Below are 22574 nucleotides of genomic sequence, written 5' to 3'. Positions count from 1 at the left end.
ATAAAAAAGTTGTTTTTCTTACAGTCACTTCTCTAAAAAACCAAAAAGGGAATTGAGCTGAAGGCAGAGAAGTCATTCTCTCCTCCCAACAACATCATCCTATTATTTTTAGGGACTTTTCATCGTATATAATATATATTTATGCATCTATTTATATATATATATATATAATCTGTGGCGTGTGTTAATTTACAGGTCAGAGCTGTAAGGCAAGAGCCACATTCCAACACCTTTAAAATGTACCCCTCCCTCCCTCCTCTCTCTCTTCCATCCTCTCTTTTCCTCTTTCCTCCTTTCTTCACTCATCCTTCCTCTTTATCCTGCTTTCCCTCCTTTCTTCCCTCTCTGCCTCCTTTCTTGAAATAATCAATGAATCAGACATGACTGAAAAAAATGGAGTTCAAGCTTTTACACTTTCAACTTGTGTCAAGTCAGTGATGTCACAGAGAACAAGGAGAAGGAAGGAAGGAAGGAAGAGAACAAGGAGAAGGAAGGAAGGAAGGAAGGGCGCCTCTTTATAGTGTTGGGGTGTGACCCCGGGGTTCATCCTGCTGTCCGGAGAGCAACTGAACCCATCTCAGGGGATACGTCCCAAATGGCCCCCTACTCCCTGTATAGTGCACCACCTTTGATCAGATCCCCATGGGCCCTGGACATAAGTAGTGCACTATATGAAGGGAATTAGGGTGCCCTTTTGGGACGCAAACATGATAACACACACAGCCCGCTCCCACTTCTCCTCCCCAACCTCCTCCCCAACCTCTTCCCCAACCTCCTCCCCAACCTCTTCCCTAACCCCTCCCCAACCTCTTCCCTAACCCCTCCCCAACCTCTTCCCTAACCCCTCCCCAACCTCTTCCCTAACCACTCCCCCAACCTCTTCCCCTAACCCCTCCCCAACCTCTTCCCTAACCCCTCCCTTCCCTAACCTCTTCCCTAACCCCCCTCCCTTCCCTAACCCCTCCTCAACCCCTTCCCTAACCCTCCTCAACCCCTTCCCTAACCACTCCTCAACCTCTTCCCAAACCCCTCCACAAACTTTTCCCTAACCCCTCCCCAACCTCTTCCCTAACCCTCCCCAACCTCCTCCCCAACCTCCTCCCTAACCCCTCCCCCAACCTCCCCTAACCCCTCCCCAACCTCCTCCCTAACCCCCTCCCCAACCTCTCCTAACCCCTCCCCAACCTCTTCCCTAACCCTCCCTTCTCTAACCCCTCCCCAACTCCTCCCTAAACCCTCCCCAACCTCCTCCCAACCCCTCACCCACCCCGCTTAAAGGCCAACATCAGAAAACAGGGTGAGAAAAATACTAGATGAAGAGAGAAATGAATCAGAGAGAAAGAAGTCTGTCCGTCTCTCGTTCGCCCGCCCCTCCCTCCCTCCCTCCCTCTCTCACGTCAGAAGAACACAAGGTGCTCATCATCATCTTCATCTTCTTCTTCTTTCTACATTAAACCCTCTTTATTTCCCCTCTTCTTTATTTTCAGGTAATAGTTCTCAGTCCTCCCCTCCTCCCTCTGTTTCGTTTCAGAATACAAGAGGAGTTCAAATATCCCTGTTTATCGATAGGTATCCGGTTTCACCGTTGCCCACGGCAACAACCAATCATCGACGATAAAACGGGCAGTTAGACACAAAACGCATCTGAAATTGCAAAAGTGGAAGTTGTACTCCCGGTCCCCACCGCTGGGGGGCTCCACCTTATTACCTCAGTCTCCGTCAAGTCTCTGGAGCTCACATCCTGGTCTGAGGTCTCTAATCACAGAGAGGGAGGTGGGGTGTTGTGTGTGAAATCCCCGGTGGGATAAGGTAGAGTTCATTTGTCTCCCTCTCCTCCTTTCTCAATCTCTCAGAACAGGTTCTCTTCAAAGATGGCCATCAGGTCGCTCTGGAAGTTGATGTCAATGGTGTCCGCCATCTGTAGAGAGAGGGGATGAGAGAGAGAGAGGGGATGAGAGAGAGAGGGAGATGATGAGGGGGATGAGGGAGGAGGGGATGAGAGAGAGAGGGGGATGAGAGAGAGGGGGATGAGAGAGAGAGGGGATGAGAGAGGGGATGAGAGAGGGGATGAGAGAGAGAGGGGATGAGAGAGAGGGGGATGAGAGAGAGGGGATGAGAGAGGGATGAGAGAGGATGAGGAGAGAGGAGGGGGGATGAGAGAGAGAGAGATGAGAGAGGGGATGAGAGAGAGAGAGAGAGAGGGGATGAGAGAGAGAGAGGGGGATGAGAGAGAGGGGGATGAGGAGAGAGGGGGATGATACTATACTAGTATATCATGTTAGTATTATAGTAGTATAACTGCTATAAAGTATTACCACCCCTCTCCTACTATACTAGTATATCATGTTAGTATTATAGTAGTATAACTGCTATAAAGTATTACCGCCCCTCTCCTACTATACTAGTATATCATTTTAGTATTACAGTAGTATAACTGCTATAAAGTATTACCGCTCTCTCCTACTATACTAGTATATCATTTTAGTATTACAGTAGTATAACTGCTATAAAGTATTACCGCCCCTCTCCTCCTCTCTCCTACTATACTAGTATATCATGTTAGTATTATAGTAATATAACTGCTATAAAGTATTACCGCCCCTCTCCTCCTCTCTCCTACTATACTAGTATATCATGTTAGTATTACAGTAGTATAACTGCTGTAAAGTATTACCACCCTCTCCTACTATACTACTATATTATGTTAGTATTACAGTAGTATAACTGCTATAAAGTATTACCACCCCTCTCCTACTATACTAGTATATCATGTTAGTATTACAGTAGTATAACTGCTATAAAGTATTACCGCCTCTCTCCTACTATACTAGTATATTATGTTAGTATTATAGTAGTATAACTACTATAAAGTATTACCGCTCTCTCCTCCTGTCTCCTACTATACTAGTATATCATGTTAGTATTATAAGTAGTATAACTGCTATAAAGTATTACCGCCTCTCTCCTCCTCCTCTCCTGCTCGCGGCGTCTTGCCAGCTCCCTCTGCTGGTCCATGGCGTTCTGTGCTGCGGCCGAGGGTGGGGGTGTGGCCTGTTCAGTGGGAGGGGCCTGTGGGGAGACGGCGGGAGGGGTTGAGGCAGGGGCGTGGGGCTTGAGGTGAAAGTTGCTCCTGGCGACGGCGAGATTCCTGGACACGCACCCTCCCCTGCTGTTCCACAGAGTCCTCGTCGTCACGGCTACTGGAGAAGAGGAAGCGTGTGTCAGAGGGGAGGAGCTTAGCTGGGGTGCAAGAAGGAGCTTCCATCCTTCCCCTTTTTCTCACCATAGTATCTACCTCGGCAGAGAGGTCTTCTCCCTCTCCTCCATCTCCCTCTTCCCTTTTTACCATAGTTTCTCCTGCTCTCTCCTGGCCTGCTCGGCCTGTGATTTCAGTTCTCTCTCTCTCTCTCCTCCACTATCTCTCTTCCCTTTCCCTCCCTCCATCCCTCTTACCATAGTTTCTCCTGCTCTCTCCTGGCCTGCTCGGCCTGTGATTTCAGTTCTCTCTCTCTCTCTCCTCCACTATCTCTCTTCCCTTTCCCTCCCTCCATCCCTCCCTCTTACCGTAGTTTCTCCTGCTCGGCCTGTGATTTCAGTTCTCTCTCTCCTCCACTCTCTTCCCTTTCCCTCCTCCATCCCTCCCTCTTACCGTAGTTTCTCCTGCTCGGCCTGTGCTTTTAGCTGTTTCTCTCTCTCCTCCACTCTCTTCCCTTTCCCTTCCTCCATCTCTCCCTCTTACCGTAGTTTCTCCTGCTCTCTCCTGGCCTGCTCGGCCTGTGCTTTTAGCTGTTTCTCTCTCTCCTTCTCTCGGGCGGCACGACGGAACTGTTCGAAGCTGTCGCTAGAGGAGCGGACAGCGGAGGTGGGGGTGGACTGAGAACGCTGGGCCAAGCTGGCCCAAGAACCCATGTTCTTTAACTTCCACCTCCTGGGAGGGAGAAGGTGGGAGGGGGAAGAGAGTGTAGTGGGAGGGGGAAGAGAGTGTAGTGGGAGGGGAAGAGAGTGTAGTGGGAGGGGAAGAGAGTGCAGTGGGAGGGGGAAGAGAGTGCAGTGGGAGGGGGAAGAGAGTGTAGTGGGAGGGGAAGAGAGTGTAGTGGGAGGGGAAGAGAGTGTAGTGGGAGGGGGAAGAGTGTAGTGGGAGGGGAAAGAGTGTAGTGGGAGGGGGAAGAGAGTGTAGTGGGAGGGGGGAAGAGAGTGTGACAGACATTTAAATTTAACACCCACTTTTTAAAAGACATTTCACCTCCATCATTTTAATAACAATAACGCCTTACAGGAAAAGTACATTTTATTTAAATCTATTTTATTTATGTAAGTGGAATTTCACAGGAAGGGTCCCAGACACTTTTGTGTGATTCCACGTGCTTTGAGAAACTTACACAAACCAGCAAATCATGTTTTTGAGAAACCTGAGCAAATCACTTCCTCGTCCTCGTTGTGATGAGTATATGGGGTCCAAAACAGCACAAACAAAGGCTCCAAAAACACCCAAACATGTCCTTTAATAAAAGGACAAAGCTCTCAGTATTGTAATGCAGGGCTGTAGATATATGCATGATGATGATGTCATTCTCAACTTCAGCCACAACTCTGTATTACATTTTGTTAAACTCAAACAATTTTATGCACGTGCATATTGGCGTGCATGGGTGTACTTCTCGTTCCCAAATCCTACTGTGTGCATATAGGCTAAATTGGGGGGGGGGGGGTGCTACTGATATAGGTAAGGTATAGCTTTCCTTACGATGTCAGTAACTCACCAGAAAACAGACGAGAAGGGAAACCGCAACCAAAGTAATTTTAGTTGTTAGGTTTGCTAAATATTGCTGAAGATGGTTCACAAAATCCCCCAACACACAGAAAAAAACATAATACTATAACTTTTCACTGACTTCCTGTGACTGATATCTAATGAGGCGTTGGCTAGTTGTTCTGTACAGACGCATAAACACTCCCGTCTACAGACTTCCTGTGGAGGACTGATATCTAATGAGGCGATGGCTAGTTGTTCTGTACAGACGCATAAACACTCCCGTCTACAGACTTCCTGTGGAGGACTGATATCTAATGAGGCGTTGGCTAGTTGTTCTGTACAGACGCATAAACACTCCCGTCTACAGACTTCCTGTGGAGGACTGATATCTACTGAGGCGTTGGCTAGTTGTTCTGTACAGACAGCATAAACACTCCCGTCTACAGACTTCCTGTGACTGATATCTAACGAGGCGTTAGCTAGTTGTTCTGTACAGACGCATAAACACTCCCATCTACAGACTTCCTGTGGAGGACTGATATCTAATGAGGCGTTGGCTAGTTGTTCTGTACAGACGCATAAACACTCCCGTCTACAGACTTCCTGTGGAGGACTGATATCTAATGAGGCGTTGGCTAGTTGTTCTGTACAGACGCATAAACACTCCCATCTACAGACTTCCTGTGGAGGACTGATATCTAATGAGGCGTTGGCTAGTTGTTCTGTACAGACGCATAAACACTCCCATCTACTGACTTCCCTGTGTAGGACTGATATCTAATGAGGCGTTGGCTAGTTGTTCTGTACAGACGCATAAACACTCCCATCTACTGACTTCCTGTGTAGGACTGATATCTAATGAGGCGTTGGCTAGTTGTTCTGTACAGACGCATAAACACTCCCGTCTACAGACTTCCTGTGGAGGACTGATATCTAATGAGGCGTTGGCTAGTTGTTCTGTACAGACGCATAAACACTCCGTCTACAGACTTCCTGTCAGGACTGATATCTAATGAGCGTTGGCTAGTTGTTCTGTACAGACGCATAAACACTCCGTCTACAGACTTCCTGTGTAGGACTGATATCTAATGAGGCGTTGGCTAGTTGTTCTGTACGGACGCATAAACACTCCCGTCTACAGACTTCCTGTGTAGGACTGATATCTAATGAGGCGTTGGCTAGTTGTTCTGTACAGACGCATAAACACTCCCGTCTACAGACTTCCTGTGGAGGACTGATATCTAATGAGGCGTTGGCTAGTTGTTCTGTACAGACGCATAAACACTCCCGTCTACAGACTTCCTGTGGAGGACTGATATCTAATGAGGCGTTGGCTAGTTGTTCTGTACAGACGCATAAACACTCCCGTCTACAGACTTCCTGTCAGGACTGATATCTAATGAGGCGTTGGCTAGTTGTTCTGTACAGACGCATAAACACTCCCGTCTACAGACTTCCTGTGGAGGACTGATATCTAATGGCGTTGGCTAGTTGTTCTGTACAGACGCATAAACACTCCCGTCTACAGACTTCCTGTCAGGACTGATATCTAATGAGGCGTTGGCTAGTTGTTCTGTACAGACGCATAAACACTCCCGTCTACAGACTTCCTGTGGAGGACTGATATCTAATGAGGCGTTGGCTAGTTGTTCTGTACAGACGCATAAACACTCTCCGTCTACAGACTTCCTGTGGAGGACTGATATCTAATGAGGCGTTGGCTAGTTGTTCTGTACGGACGCATAAACACTCCCGTCTACAGACTTCCTGTGGAGGACTGATATCTAATGAGGCGTTGGCTAGTTGTTCTGTACAGACGCATAAACACTCCCGTCTACAGACTTCCTGTGGAGGACTGATATCTAATGAGGCGTTGGCTAGTTGTTCTGTACAGACGCATAAACACTCCCGTCTACAGACTTCCTGTGGAGGACTGATATCTAATGAGGCGTTGGCTAGTTGTTCTGTACAGACGCATAAGCACTCCCGTCTACAGACTTCCTGTGGAGGACTGATATCTAATGAGGCGTTGGCTAGTTGTTCTGTACAGACGCATAAACACTCCGTCTACAGACTTCCTGTGGAGGACTGATATCTAATGAGGCGTTGGCTAGTTGTTCTGTACAGACGCATAAACACTCCCGTCTACAGACTTCCTGTGGAGGACTGATATCTAATGAGGCGTTGGCTAGTTGTTCTGTACAGACGCATAAACACTCCCGTCTACAGACTTCCTGTGACTGATATCTAATGAGGCTTTGGATAGTTGTTCTGTACAGACGCATAAACACTCCCGTCTACAGACTTCCTGTGACTGATATCTAATGAGGCTTTGGATAGTTGTTCTGTACAGACGCATAAACACTCCCGTCTACAGACTTCCTGTGGAGGACTGATATCTAATGAGGCTTTGGCTGGTTGTTCTGTACAGACGCATAAACACTCCCATCTACTGACTTCCAGTGCAGGACTGATATCTAATGAGGCGTTGGCTAGTTGTTCTGTACAGACGCATAAACACTCCCGTCTACAGACTTCCTGTGGAGGACTGATATCTAATAAGGCGTTGGCTAGTTGTTCTGTACAGACGCATAAACACTCCCATCTACAGACTTCCTGTGGAGGACTGATATCTAATGAGGCGTTGGCTAGTTGTTCTGTACAGACGCTTAAACACTCCGTCTACAGACTTCCTGTGGAGGACTGATATCTAATGAGGCGTTGGCTAGTTGTTCTGTACAGACGCATAAACACTCCACGTCTACAGACTTCCTGTGGAGGACTGATATCTAATGAGGCGTTGGCTAGTTGTTCTGTACAGACGCATAAACACTCCCGTCTACAGACTTCCTGTGGAGGACTGATATCTAATGAGGCGTTGGCTAGTTGTTCTGTACAGACGCATAAACACTCCCGTCTACAGACTTCCTGTGGAGGACTGATATCTAATGAGGCGTTGGCTAGTTGTTCTGTACAGACGCATAAACACTCCCGTCTACAGACTTCCTGTCAGGACTGATATCTAATGAGGCGTTGGCTAGTTGTTCTGTACAGACGCATAAACACTCCCGTCTACAGACTTCCTGTGGAGGACTGATATCTAATGAGGCGTTGGCTAGTTGTTCTGTACAGACGCATAAACACTCCCATCTACAGACTTCCTGTGGAGGACTGATATCTAATGAGGCGTTGGCTAGTTGTTCTGTACAGACGCTTAAACACTCCCGTCTACAGACTTCCTGTGGAGGACTGATATCTAATGAGGCGTTGGCTAGTTGTTCTGTACAGACGCATAAACACTCCCGTCTACAGACTTCCTGTGGAGGACTGATATCTAATGAGGCGTTGGCTAGTTGTTCTGTACAGACGCATAAACACTCCCCCGTCTACAGACTTCCTGTGGAGGACTGATATCTAATGAGGCGTTGGCTAGTTGTTCTGTACAGACGCATAAACACTCCCCGTCTACAGACTTCCTGTGGAGGACTGATATCTAATGAGGCGTTGGCTAGTTGTTCTGTACAGACGCATAAACACTCCCGTCTACAGACTTCCTGTGGAGGACTGATATCTAATGAGGCGTTGGCTAGTTGTTCTGTACAGACGCATAAACACTCCCGTCTACAGACTTCCTGTGGAGGACTGATATCTAATGAGGCGTTGGCTAGTTGTTCTGTACAGACGCATAAACACTCCCGTCTACAGACTTCCTGTGGAGGACTGATATCTAATGAGGCGTTGGCTAGTTGTTCTGTACAGACGCATAAACACTCCCGTCTACAGACTTCCTGTGGAGGACTGATATCTAATGAGGCGTTGGCTAGTTGTTCTGTACGGACGCATAAACACTCCCGTCTACAGACTTCCTGTGGAGGACTGATATCTAATGAGGCGATGGCTAGTTGTTCTGTACAGACGCATAAACACTCCCGTCTACAGACTTCCTGTGGAGGACTGATATCTAATGAGGCGTTGGCTAGTTGTTCTGTACAGACGCATAAACACTCCCATCTACAGACTTCCTGTCAGGACTGATATCTAATGAGGCGTTGGCTAGTTGTTCTGTACAGACGCATAAACACTCCCGTCTACAGACTTCCTGTGGAGGACTGATATCTAATGAGCGTTGGCTAGTTGTTCTGTACAGACGCATAAACACTCCCGTCTACAGACTTCCTGTGGAGGACTGATATCTAATGAGGCGTTGGCTAGTTGTTCTGTACAGACGCATAAACACTCCCGTCTACAGACTTCCTGTGACTGATATCTACAGCGTTGGCTAGTTGTTCTGTACAGACGCATAAACACTCCCGTCTACAGACTTCCTGTGACTGATATCTAATGAGGCGTTGGCTAGTTGTTCTGTACAGACGCATAAACACTCCCGTCTACAGACTTCGCACGTTGAATCTACTACTGGTCTGCAGGGAGCATTTCTCTGATGATGAGTAAAACCACCACAGAGAAGAAAAGTCATCGCTGTAAGGATGAGAGAGGCGTTTGCCATCGTTCTGTAAAATCAGGACAATAATGTTCAAGTTGACCTAAACTGGTTTGGAGAAGCAAATTTCACAGCCACCACACAAATGGTCATCTCAAAACCAGTTTAGACCATACGTCTTGATTTACAGAATAATAAACAAACCAGTCGAAGCAAAACGGGGCGCACATTATTCACAGGGACTGCCGGAGATGGGTCAGTAACCTTGACTTACAGAACAATGATGCTGTAACGGCCCATCTCAGGGTCCCACACTCCAACGGTGATTGGGGCCGAGACAACAATGGTTTGATGGCCGTCTTATCTGTGGAGCATTCTAGAAGGACTGGGCTGATCGAGAGAGCTGCGTGTGTACTGGTCTTCCACTACTTTAATTGGGAGTAAAAGATTGCCTATTGTCAAGATTGAAGCAGTGTCTGTTTCCTTACACCTGTACCCCCAACAGCACACATGGTCGTTGTTGCCCCAGACAAACTCACCGGATTCAACTCATTGAGGGCCTGGTGATTAAATGAGAAGTTAAATCAGGTGTGCTTGTCCAGGGTTACAATAGAAACGTGTACTGTTGGGGGTTGTTGAGGACTGGAGTTGGGAAACACAGGCTTACACACACACACACACACAACTTTGTACCTACATGTACGCTTGATTATATATTTTACTAATTTAATATGTCAATATGTATCCTCCCATCTACCATGTAGTCCATGATACTGTCAATATGCCTCCCATCTACCATGTAGTCCATGATACTGTCAATATGTATCCTCCCATCTACCATGTAGTCCATGATACTGTCAATATGTATCCTCCCATCTACCATGTAGTCCATGTACTGTCAATATGTATCCTCCCATCTACCATGTAGTCCATGCTACCGTCAATATGTACCCTCCCATCTACCATGTAGCCCATGATACTGTCAATATGTATCCTCCCATCTAGCATGTAGTCCATGATACTGTCATTATGTATCCTCCCATCTACCATGTAGCCCATGATACTGTCAATATGTATCCTCCCATCTAGCATGTAGTCCATGATACTGTCATTATGTATCCTCCCATCTACCATGTAGTCCATGCTACTGTCAATATGTATCCTCCCATCTACCATGTAGTCCATGATACTGTCAATATGTATCCTCCCATCTACCATGTAGTCCATGATACTGAACTGATACCGTCAATATGTATCCTCCCATCTACCATGTAGTCCATGATACTGTCAATATGTATCCTCCCATCTACCATGTAGTCCATGATACTGTCAATATGTATCCTCCCATCTACCATGTAGTCCATGATACTGTCAATATGTATCCTCCCATCCACCATGTAGTCCATGCTACTGTCAATATGTATCCTCCCATCTACCATGTAGCCCATGATACTGTCAATATGTATCCTCCCATCTACCATGTAGTCCATGATACTGTCAATATGTATCCTCCCATCTACCATGTAGTCCATGATACTGTCAATATGTATCCTCCCATCTACCATGTAGTCCATGATACTGTCAATATGTATCCTCCCATCTACCATGTAGTCCATGATACTGAACTGATACTGTCAATATGTATCCTCCCATCTACCATGTAGTCCATGATACTGTCAATATGTATCCTCCCATCTACCATGTAGTCCATGATACTGTCAATATGTATCCTCCCATCTACCATGTAGTCCATGATACTGTCAATATGTATCCTCCCATCTACCATGTAGTCCATGATACTGTCAATATGTATCCTCCCATCCACCATGTAGTCCATGATACTGAACGGATACTGTCAATATGTATCCTCCCATCTACCATGTAGTCTATGTTACTGTCAATATGTATCCTCCCATCTACCATGTAGTCCATGATATTGAACGGATACTGTCAATATGTATCCTCCCATCTACCATGTAGTCCATGATACTGTCAATATGTATCCTCCCATCTACCATGTAGTCTATGTTACTGTCAATATGTATCCTCCCATCTACCATGTAGTCTATGTTACTGTCAATATGTATCCTCCCATCTACCATGTAGTCCATGATACACCTTATTGTATATTAGTAACCCCCAGCTGTGTGTTTACAGCAAACACCTTATTGTATATTAGTAACCCCCAGCTGTGTTTTACAGCAAACACCTTATTGTAGATTAGTAACCCCCAGCTGTGTGTTTACAGCAAACACCTTATTGTAGATTAGTAACCCCCAGCTGTGTGTTTACAGCAAACACCTTATTGTAGAATAGTAACCCCCAGCTGTGTTTTACAAATCAAATCAAATGTTATTTGTCACATACACATGGTTAGCAGATGTTCGTGCGAGTGTAGCGAAATGCTTGTGCTTCTAGTTCCGACAATGCAGTAATAACCAACAAGTAATCTAACTAACAATTCCTAAACTACTACCTTATACACACAAGTGTAAAGGGATAAAGAATATGTACATAAAGATAAATGAATGAGTGATGGTGGCAGACACCTTATTGTAGATTAGTAACCCCCAGCTGTGTTTACATAGAAATACATAGAAATCTCTTTAAGTTGAACAAAATAGAACACAACATTGTAGCTGAAGTTCAGAATGACACAACGTCACGGGTCCAACATCTACAGACCTGCATTACAATACTGAGAGCTTTGTCCTTTTATTAAAGGACATGTTTGGGTGTTTTTGGAGCCTTTGTTGATGTTTGTATCAGAGCTCCCATGCTACACAACGAGGACGAGGAAGTGATCTGTTTCCTATTTGGGTGTTTTTGGAGCCTTTGTTGATGTTTGTATCAGAGCTTCCACACTACACAACGAGGACGAGGAAGTGATCTGCTCAGGTTTCTCAAAAACGTGAAATCACATGAACCAATATATAACATGCCGTTTACATATAAAACAAATGTGAGATTTGGTTATAAAAAAGGAAACCTCTCCTTTAAATGAAGTACTGAATCTACATGCTTTGTTCTAGTATGATTCTGACTCTCACCTGTGTCTTCTTGGCGGTGATGGGTGTTTTAGCCTCCTGCTTCAGTTTGCTGTCCTGATGGGAAGGGGAGGGGCCGGGGAGTCCGGGGGCGGAGCCCAGGACGAGAACTGTCCAATAGCTTCACATCTGATCCTGCAGGAGTCAATTGATCGGTTGATTCAGGTGACCTATTGACTGTGAAGAAATTCTGAAATAGAGACACTCTACCGTCGAGGCAGAGAGAGACACAGACAAATCTCTCCTGCTCTCTCCCTAACGCTTCTCACACACACAGAGCCAGGTGTGTGTACTCACTGTGTGTGTGTTTGTTGTCTTGTGGTTTGTGGTGTCGCTGGGTGGGGCTGAAAGGGGAGGGGGGCAGCACTGCGGGGGGGAGCGGCTTCTCCTCTTTCACCCTTTGGTTCTGCAGTGAACACAAAGGTTAACACACACACACACACACACACACACAGGTCCTCTTTAACCCCTAATAATCCCCCCTCCCCCCGGTTCTAGAGAGAACACAGGGTTAACACACACACAGGTCCTCTTTAACCCCTAATAACCCCCCCACTTCTAGAGAACATACACACACACACACCCTTTAACCCCTAATCCACTTCTAGAGAGAACACAAGGTTAACACACACACACACAGGTCCTCTTTAACCCCTAATAACCCCCCCCCCACTTCTAGAGAGAACACAAGGTTAACACACACACACACAGGTCCTCTTTAACCCCTAATAACCCCCCCACTTCTAGAGAGAACACAAGGTTAACACACACACACACAGGTCCTCTTTAACCCCTAATAACCCCCCTCCCCCCGGTTCTAGAGAGAACACAGGGTTAACACACACACAGTGTACAGTACACAAACACACACTCTCTTTGTGTACTCACATGTTTCTTGGGCTGGCAAGGGGACTGTCTCATTGGTGGGAACTGAGGCATCTGGGGAGAATGTATCATCAGAGGGGAGGGGCTCTCCCTCAGAGGACCTATCACAACGGGGGAAACACCCGTATGGAAATGAGTGGGGTGGAGGTCTCCACGGATATACCAGAACCTGATTACCTGAGTTCCAAACAGTCTGAAAATATGTGTCACATACCGACCGGATCCAATATTATATTGAAGAAAATAAATATCCTCTACAGATCACATTCGGGTACACGTGGCAGTTGGTTCAGTCAAAGGATTTTATTTTACCTTTATTTAACTAGGCAAGTCAGTTAAGAACAAATTCTTATTTTCAATGACGGCCTAGGAACAGTGGGTTAACTGCCTGTTCAGGGGCAGAACGACAGATTTGTACCTTGTCAGCTCGGGGTTTGAACTTGCAACCTTCCGGTTACTAGTCCAACTCTCTAACCACTAGGCTACCCTTCCGCCCGATAAATCATGAAGTCAAAACAGTTCTGCTGGCTTTGAGCAGCAATAAAGACCCATTTTTTTATCTGATACAGATCCGACCCAATTTGGATCCAATTCTCCCTCATCACGGACCTGCTTTGGGTCGGATCCGGTTCAGCTCGGATCCGAATCGATTTGGATATATCCTGTCTGTGTCGAACGGGACATTTCACGGATCCAATTCGGTTCAGATCTTCCTTTTTCAGCATCCAAGAATCCCTCTAGTGTCTGTCTGTCTGTCTGTCTGTGTGTCTGCCTGTCAGCCTGTCTGTGTGTCTGTGTGTGTGTCTGTCTGTCTGTCTGTCTGTCTGTGTGTCTGTCTGCCTGTCTGTCTGTCTGTCTGCCTGTCTGTCTGTCTGTCTGTCTGTGTGTCTGCCTGTCTGCCTGCCTGTCTGTCTGTGTGTGTGTGTCTGTCTGTCTGTGTCTGTCTGTGTCTGTCTGTCTGTCTGTCTGTCTGTCTGTCTGTCTGCCTGTGTGTCTGTCTGTCTGCCTGTCTGTCTGTGTGTCTGTCTGTCTGCCTGTGTGTCTGTCTGTCTGTGTGTCTGTCTGTCTGTCTGTCTGTCTGTCTGTCTGTCTGTCTGTCTGTGTGTCTGTCTGTCTGCCTGTGTGTCTGCCTGCCTGTGTGTCTGTCTGTCTGCCTGTGTGTCTGCCTGCCTGTCTGTCTGCCTGCCTGTGTGTCTGCCTGTCTGTCTGTCTGTGTATTATCTCTCCTACCTGTGTTGAAAGGCTCCGTTTTGATCCGTGGTGATGGTTGTGGATGTAGTATCTGCTTGATCCCTTTCTGTGCCGGGTGCATGGTGCTCTGTTGCTGGGGGAACGACATCCCCTGACCCGCCTGCTGCATGTGTGAGTGAGCGTGTGAGTGAGGGTGTGAGTGAGGGTGTGAGTGAGGGTGTGAGTGAGGGTGTGTGAGGGTGTGTGTGAGGGTGTGTGTGAGAATGTGTTGCGAGCCTCTGCTGTTGCTGGGTTGGAGCGGCCGCTGCCTGTGACTGAGTCTGCATGGCCTGCATGAGCTGAGAATGGACCCCCCCAGGAGACTGTGTGTGGGCCGGGGCCCGGGACTGGGCCCCCCCAAGAGACTGTGTGTGGGCCGGGGGCCGAGACTGGACCCGCCCAGGAGACTGTGTGTGGGCCTGGGGCCGAGACTGGACCCCCCCAGGAGACTGTGTGTGGGCCGGGGCCCGGGACATGAGCTGAGACTGGACCCGCCCAGGAGACTGTGTGTGGGCCGGGGCCCGGGACATGAGCTGAGACTGGACCCCCCAGGAGACTGTGTGTGGGCCGGGGGCCGGGACTGGACCCGCCCAGGAGACTGTATGTGGGCCGGGGCCCGGGACTGGACCCCCCAGGAGACTGTGTGTGGGCCGGGGCCCGGGACTGGACCCCCCCAGGAGACTGTGTGTGGGGGTGTATGTGTGCCGGGGGCCGAGACTGGACCCCCCCAGGAGACTGTGTGTGGGGGTGTATGTGTGCCGGGGGCGAGACTGGACCCCCAGGAGACTGTGTGTGGGGGTGTATGTGGGCCGGGGGCCGAGACTGGACCCCCCAGGAGACTGTGTGTGGGGGTGTATGTGTGCCGGGGCCGAGACTGGACCCCCCAGGAGACTGTGTGGGGGTGTATGTGTGCCGGGGGCGAGACTGGACCCCCAGGAGACTGTGTGTGGGGGTGTATGTGGGCCGGGGGCCGAGACTGGACCCCCAGGAGACTGTGTGGGGGTGTATGTGGGCCGGGGGCCGGGACTGGACCCCCCCAGGAGACTGTGTGTGGGGTGTATGTGTGCGGGGGCCGAGACGACTGCAGGTACATGTGCACCTGGCTGAGCGGGAGGGGAGGGGTTTCAGAGTTTGTGGGCACGGCCTCCTCGTCGTCCTCAAATAGGGCTTGAGGGGTTGGGCCGAGACCCCAGGATTCCGTGGGGGTGGGGGGAGAGGGGACACAAGGGCGAGGGAAGGACGGTTGGGGAATGTGGAGGGAGGGCTGGGGGGAGGAGGAGTGGAGGGTGGAGAGGGAGGAGGGGGGAGGCTGAGGGGTTTGGGGGCCGCTCGGTTGCTGGGGCGGGACGGCTGCTGGGGAGAGCATTGTGGAGTGCTACAGAGAGGAGGGAGGGGGAGAGAGAGGAGCGAGGGAGAGAGAGAAGGGAGCGAGGGAGGAGGGAGAGAGAGAGAGGAGAGGAGGGAGGAGATAAAGAGAGGAACAGAGGGAGGCGAGAGAGACAGGAGCGGAGGGAGGAGAGAGAGAGAGGAGCGGAGGGAGCGAGAGAAAAGAGGAGCGGAGGGAGGCGAGAGAGAGAGAGAGGAGCGGAGGGAGGCGAGAGAGAGGAGCGGAGGGGGAGGCGAGAGAGAGAGGAGCGGAGGGAGGAGAGAGGAGCGGAGCGGAGGGAGGGAGAGAGAGGAGCGGAGGGAGGGAGAGAGAGAGAGGAGCGGAGGGAGGAGAGAGAGAGGGGGAGCGGAGGGAGGAGAGAGAGGAGCGGAGGGAGGGAGAGAGAGAGAGAGGAGCGGAGGGAGAAGAGAGAGAGAGAGAGAGAGAGGAGCGGTGGGAGAGAGAGAGAGGAGCGAGGGGGGAGGGAGAGAGAGAGAGGAGGGAGAGAGAGGAGCGAGGGAGGAGAGAGAGAAGGGAGGAGAGAGAGAAGGGAGGAGAGAGAGAAGGGAGGAGAGAGAGAAGGGAGGAGAGAGAGAGAAGGGAGGGAGGGGGGGAGAGAGAAGGGAGGAGGGAGGAGAGAGAAAGAGATGAGAATGGGGGGAGAGGGACAAAAAGACAAAAAAAAGTACAGAAATAAATTATATTTCTAAAAATCTAAATGTTTCATTAAAACCAAAACCCCTCGACACAATGAAGTGTAGAAATGTGTTTATCCACATACCTGGGGAGAGCATGACGGAGGGCATGACGGCCTGCTGGTTGAGGAAGGGCTGTGTGCTCTCAGAGGTGTGTGTGTTGGTAGCGTTGAGGTGGGGGGGTCCGGCGGCAGGGGCCCCCAGTTCATTACGGAGGGGCTCCCCCACCTGCTGGCTCAGATGGGGGGCCAGGAAGTGAGCTAGGGGGTCAAAGGTCAAAGAGGAGTCCAGAGAGGTCACGGGGACAGTGGGGATGGAGGGAGGGGGGAGGGGGCGAAGGGGTGTTGATGCAGATGCTGGGGGGTTTGGACTGAACTAGGGGTCTGGGGGGGAGGAGGAGGGGTCCAGAGGGGCAGTGATGCTGACCCCGCCTCTGCTGGACTGGTGGGGTCTCTTACAGTATATATTGCTAGAGGAGGACTTTTGCTGCTGGGGGCCAGCCCTGAGAGAGAGAAGGAGAGAGAAGGGAGAGAGGGAGAGATAGCAGGAGAGAGAGGGAAGGAGAGGGAGAGAGAGCAAGAGAGAGAGAGAGAGAGAGAGGGAGCAGAGAGAGAGGGAAGGAGAGGAGAGCGAGCAGGAGAGAGAGAGGGAAGGAGAGAGAGCAGGGAGAGAGCAGGAGAGAGAGCAGGAGAGAGAGGGAAGGAGAGAGCAGGAGAGAGGGAAGGGAGAGAGAGCAGGAGAGAGAGGGAAGGAGAGAGAGGGAAGGAGAGGGAGCAGGAGAGAGAGGGAAGGAGAGGGAGCAGGAGAGAGAGGGAAGGAGAGGGGAGCAGGAGAGAGAGGGAAGGAGAGGGAGCAGGAGAGAGAGGGAAGGAGAGGGAGCAGGAGAGAGAGGGAAGGCGAGGGAGCAGGAGAGAGAGGGAAGGAGAGGGAGCAGGGAGAGAGAGGGAAGGAGAGGGAGCAGGAGAGAGAGGGAAGGAGAGAGAGGGGAGAGAAAACAATGAAAATTATGTGTGTACAGGGCTTGACATTTGACATTCTCCTCCGCGCTACCTGCCTTCTCCGCCCTACCCGTCTCCTCCGCGCTACACGTCTCCTCCGCCCTACCCGTCTCCGCGCTACCCGCCTCCTCCGCGCTACACGTCTCCTCCGCGCTACACGTCTCCTCCGCGCTACAAGTCTCCTCCGCGCTACAAGTCTCCTCCGCGCACGTCTCCTCCGCGCTACACGTCTCCTCCGCGCTACACGTCTCCTCCGCTACACGTCTCCTCCGCGCTACAAGTCTCCTCTACCAGTCTCCTCTACCAGTCTCCTCTACCAGTCTCCTCTACCCGTCTCCTCTACCCCGTCTCCTCCGCGCTACCCCGTCTCCTCCCGCGCTACCCGTCTCCTCTACCCGTCTCCTCCGCGCTACCCGTCTCCTCTACCCGCCTCCTCCGCGCTACCCGCCTCCTCCGCGCTACCCGTCTCCTCTACCCGCCTCCTCCGCGCTACCCGTCTCCTCTACCCGCCTCCTCCGCGCTACCCGCCTCCTCCGCTACCCGTCTCCTCCGCGCTACCCGTCTCCTCCGCGCTACCCGTCTCCTCTACCCGTCTCCTCCGCGCTACCCGTCTCCTCTACCCGCCTCCTCCGCGCTACCCGCCTCCTCCGCGCTACCCGCCTCCTCTACCAGTCTCCCCGCGCTGCCCGCCTCCCCGCGCTGCCCGCCTCCCCGCGCTGCCCGTCTCCCCGCGCTGCCCGTCTCCCCGCGCTACCCGTGTCCTCCGCGCTACCAGTCTCCTCCACGCTACACGTCTCCTCTACCAGTCTCCTCCGCGCTACCCGTCTCCTCTTCACAACCAGTTGACTGAGAGCTGCTTCACAACCACATGACTGAGAGCTGCTTCACAACCACATGACTGAGAGCTGCTTCACAACCACATGACTGAGCTGCTTCACAACCACATGACTGAGCTGCTTCACAACCACATGACTGAGCTGCTTCACAACCAGTTGACTGAGAGCTGCTTCACAACCAGTTGACTGAGAGCTGCTTCACAACCAGATGACTGAGAGCTGCTTCACAACCACATGACTGAGAGCTGCTTCACAACCACATGACTGAGAGCTGCTTCACAACCACATGACTGAGCTGCTTCACAACCAGTTGACTGAGAGCTGCTTCACAACCAGTTGACTGAGAGCTGCTTCACAACCAGATGACTGAGAGCTGCTTCACAACCAGTTGACTGAGAGCTGCTTCACAACCAGATGACTGAGAGCTGCTTCACACAACCCATGACTGAGAGCTGACTGACTGAGCTGCTTCACAACCACATGACTGAGAGCTGCTTCACAACCACATGCTTCACAACTGACAGAGAGCTGCTTCACAACCAGATGACTGAGAGCTGCTTCACAGATGAACCACATGACAGAGAGCTGCTTCACAACCACATGACAGATGAGCTGCTTCACAACCAGATGACTGAGAGCTGCTTCACAACCAGATGACAGAGCTGCTTCACAACCAGATTGACATGACTGAGCTGCTTCACAACCACATGACTGAGAGCTGCTTCACAACCAGATGACTGAGAGCTGCTTCACAACCAGATGACTGAGAGCTGCTTCACAACCAGATGACTGAGAGCTGCTTCACAACCAGATGACTGAGAGCTGCTTCACAACCAGATGACAGAGAGCTGCTTCACAACCAGATGACTGAGAGCTGCTTCACAACCACATGACTGAAAGCTGCTTCACAACCACATGACTGAAAGCTGCTTCACAACCACATGACTGAGAGCTGCTTCACAGCCAGATGACTGAGAGCTGCTTCACAACCAGATGACTGAGAGCTGCTTCACAACCAGATGACTGAGAGCTGCTTCACAACCAGATGACTGAGAGCTGCTTCACAACCAGTTGACTGAGAGCTGCTTCACAACCACATGACTGAGAGCTGCTTCACAACCAGATGACTGAGCTGCTTCACAACCAGATGACTGAGAGCTGCTTCACAACCAGATGACTGAGAGCTGCTTCACAACCAGATGACTGAGAGCTGCTTCACAACCAGATGACTGAGCTGCTTCACAACCAGATGACTGAGCTGCTTCACAACCAGATGACTGAGAGCTGCTTCACAACCAGTTGACTGAGAGCTGCTTCACAACCACATGACTGAGAGCTGCTTCACAACCACATGACTGAGAGCTGCTTCACAACCAGATGACTGAGCTGCTTCACAACCAGATGACTGAGAGCTGCTTCACAACCAGATGACTGAGAGCTGCTTCACAACCAGATGACTGAGAGCTGCTTCACAACCAGATGACTGAGCTGCTTCACAACCACATGACAGAGAGCTGCTTCACAACCAGATGACTGAGAGCTGCTTCACAACCAGATGACTGAGCTGCTTCACAACCACATGACAGAGAGCTGCTTCACAACCAGTTGACTGAGAGCTGCTTCACAACCACATGACTGAGAGCTGCTTCACAACCAGATGACTGAGCTGCTTCACAACCAGATGACTGAGAGCTGCTTCACAACCAGATGACTGAGAGCTGCTTCACAACCAGATGACTGAGAGCTGCTTCACAACCAGATGACTGAGCTGCTTCACAACCACATGACAGAGAGCTGCTTCACAACCACATGACTGAGAGCTGCTTCACAACCAGATGACTGAGAGCTGCTTCACAACCAGATGACTGAGCTGCTTCACAACCACATGACAGAGAGCTGCTTCACAACCACATGACTGAGAGCTGCTTCACAACCAGATGACTGAGAGCTGCTTCACAACCAGATGACTGAGCTGCTTCACAACCACATGACAGAGAGCTGCTTCACAACCACATGACTGAGAGCTGCTTCACAACCACATGACTGAGAGGCTTCACAACCACATGACTGAGAGCTGCTTCACAGCCAGTTGACTGAGAGCTGCTTCACAACCACATGACTGAGAGGCTTCACAACCAGATGACTGAGCTGCTTCACAACCAGATGACTGAGAGCTGCTTCACAACCAGATGACTGAGAGCTGCTTCACAACCAGATGACTGAGAGGCTTCACAACCAGATGACTGAGCTGCTTCACAACCAGATGACTGAGAGCTGCTTCACAACCAGATGACTGAGAGCTGCTTCACAACCAGTTGACTGAGAGCTGCTTCACAACCAGATGACTGAGAGCTGCTTCACAACCAGATGACTGAGAGCTGCTTCACAACCACATGACTGAGAGGCTTCACAACCAGATGACTGAGCTGCTTCACAACCAGATGACTGAGCTGCTTCACAACCAGATGACTGAGAGCTGCTTCACAACCAGATGACTGAGAGCTGCTTCACAACCAGTTGACTGAGAGCTGCTTCACAACCAGATGACTGAGAGCTGCTTCACAACCAGATGACTGAGAGCTGCTTCACAACCACATGACTGAGAGGCTTCACAACCAGATGACTGAGAGCTGCTTCACAACCAGTTGACTGAGAGCTGCTTCACAACCACATGACTGAGAGCTGCTTCACAACCAGATGACAGAGCTGCTTCACAACCACATGACTGAGAGCTGCTTCACAACCAGATGACAGAGAGCTGCTTCACAACCAGATGACAGAGAGCTGCGCATTCTTGCTGCCCCACTCAAACTATGCATTATGAGTAGTGTGTGTGTAGTGTCGTGTGTGTGTGTGTAGTGTCGTGTGTGTAGTGTCGTGTGTGTGTGTGTAGTGTCGTGTGTGTGTGTGTAGTGTTGTGTGTGTAGTGTCGTGTGTGTGTGTGTAGTGTCGTGTGTGTGTGTAGTGTCGTGTGTGTTACCTGTGTCGTCGCTGTCAGAGGAGTCACTGCTGCCTGATGAAGATCCTGTCTTCATCTTCATCACACTGGTCACCTCCAAAGCCTTCTCTACTGCTTCACACACACACACAGGATGGGTTAACTGGTCATTCTGGTCAATATTATTTCACCATCTCTCTCTCTCTCTCTCTCACACACACTGAACACACACTTCCTCTCCTGGTGTTTCATTATTTCACCACCACTCTCTTTCTCCCTCTCTTTCTCCTTCTCTCCCTCCCTCTCTTTCTCCTTCTCTCCCTCCCTCCCTCTCTTTCTCCTTCTCTCCCTCCCTCTCTTTCTCCTTCTCTCCCCCCCTCTCTCTCCTTCTCTCTCCCTATCTTTCTCCCTCTCCCTCTCTCTCCCTCCCTCCCTCTTTCTCCTTCTCTCTCCCTCTTTCTCCTTCTCTCTCCCTCCTCTCTCCCTCTTTCTCCTCCTCTCTCCCTCTTTCTCCTCTCTCCCTCTTTCTCCTTCTCTCTCTCTCTCCCTCTTTCTCCTTCTCTCTCTCTCCCTCTTTCTCCTTCTCTCTCCCTCTTTCTCCTTCTCTCTCCTCTTTCTCCTTCTCTCTCTCCCTCTTTCTCCTTCTCTCTCCCTCTTTCTCCTCTCTCTCCCTCTTTCTCCTTCTCTCTCCCTCTTTCTCCTTCTCTCTCCCTCTTTCTCCTTCTCTCTCCCTCTTTCTCCTTCTCTCTCCCTCTTTCTCCTTCTCTCTCCCTCTTTCTCCTTCTCTCTCCCTCTTTCTCCTTCTCTCTCCCTCTTTCTCCTTCTCTCTCCCTCTTTCTCTCTCCCTCTTTCTCCTTCTCTCTCCCTCTTTCTCCTTCTCTCTCCCTCCTTCTCCTTCTCTCTCCCTCCTTCTCTTTATCCTTCTCTCTCTCTCTCTCTCTCTCTCTCTCCATTATTTCACCACCACTCACCCCCCACCTCTCTTACCTGGCTGTGATTTCTCTAGTCAAGACGCATTTCTCAGGCTCTCTCTCCCTCCCCACCTCTCTTACCTGGCTGTGATTTCTTCTTCTTTCTAAGGCTGGTCCAGACATATTTCTCCAGCTCTCGGAGCGTCGAGGGTTTCAGCGTCTCAAAGTCGATCTCTATCTCGTCTGGGTTGGTGTTCTTGAGCGATGGCTCTCGTGATTGGATGATGTGGACGACGCGGCCAAGCTTGTCGCCGGGCAGTTTATTGATGTCCAGACTGAGCTGGCGTTTCTCCTCGTAGGACATTGGCTTACACCTGTCAACTGCCCCGCCCACAAACACACCTGGGACACATTTTTGTGTAACATTTTTGAAAAAAATATTTTTTTTTTTATATACATCTTACAAAATCTCTC

At 50.2% G+C, this 22574-nt stretch overlaps 1 pseudogene; it reads right to left on the bottom strand.

Moving 5' to 3' along the window:
* Positions 1–1849: 1849 nt before the first annotated feature.
* Positions 1850–22574, bottom strand: part of LOC135536845 (bromodomain-containing protein 4-like) — a 41874-nt pseudogene continuing 21149 nt past the window's right edge.

The sequence above is a fragment of the Oncorhynchus masou genome, unplaced genomic scaffold (genome assembly GCF_036934945.1).
Source record: "Oncorhynchus masou masou isolate Uvic2021 unplaced genomic scaffold, UVic_Omas_1.1 unplaced_scaffold_671, whole genome shotgun sequence".
NCBI lineage: Eukaryota > Metazoa > Chordata > Actinopteri > Salmoniformes > Salmonidae > Oncorhynchus > Oncorhynchus masou.
Note: the sequence above shows the minus strand (reverse complement) of the source record. Positions and strands in the feature narration are given on the sequence as shown.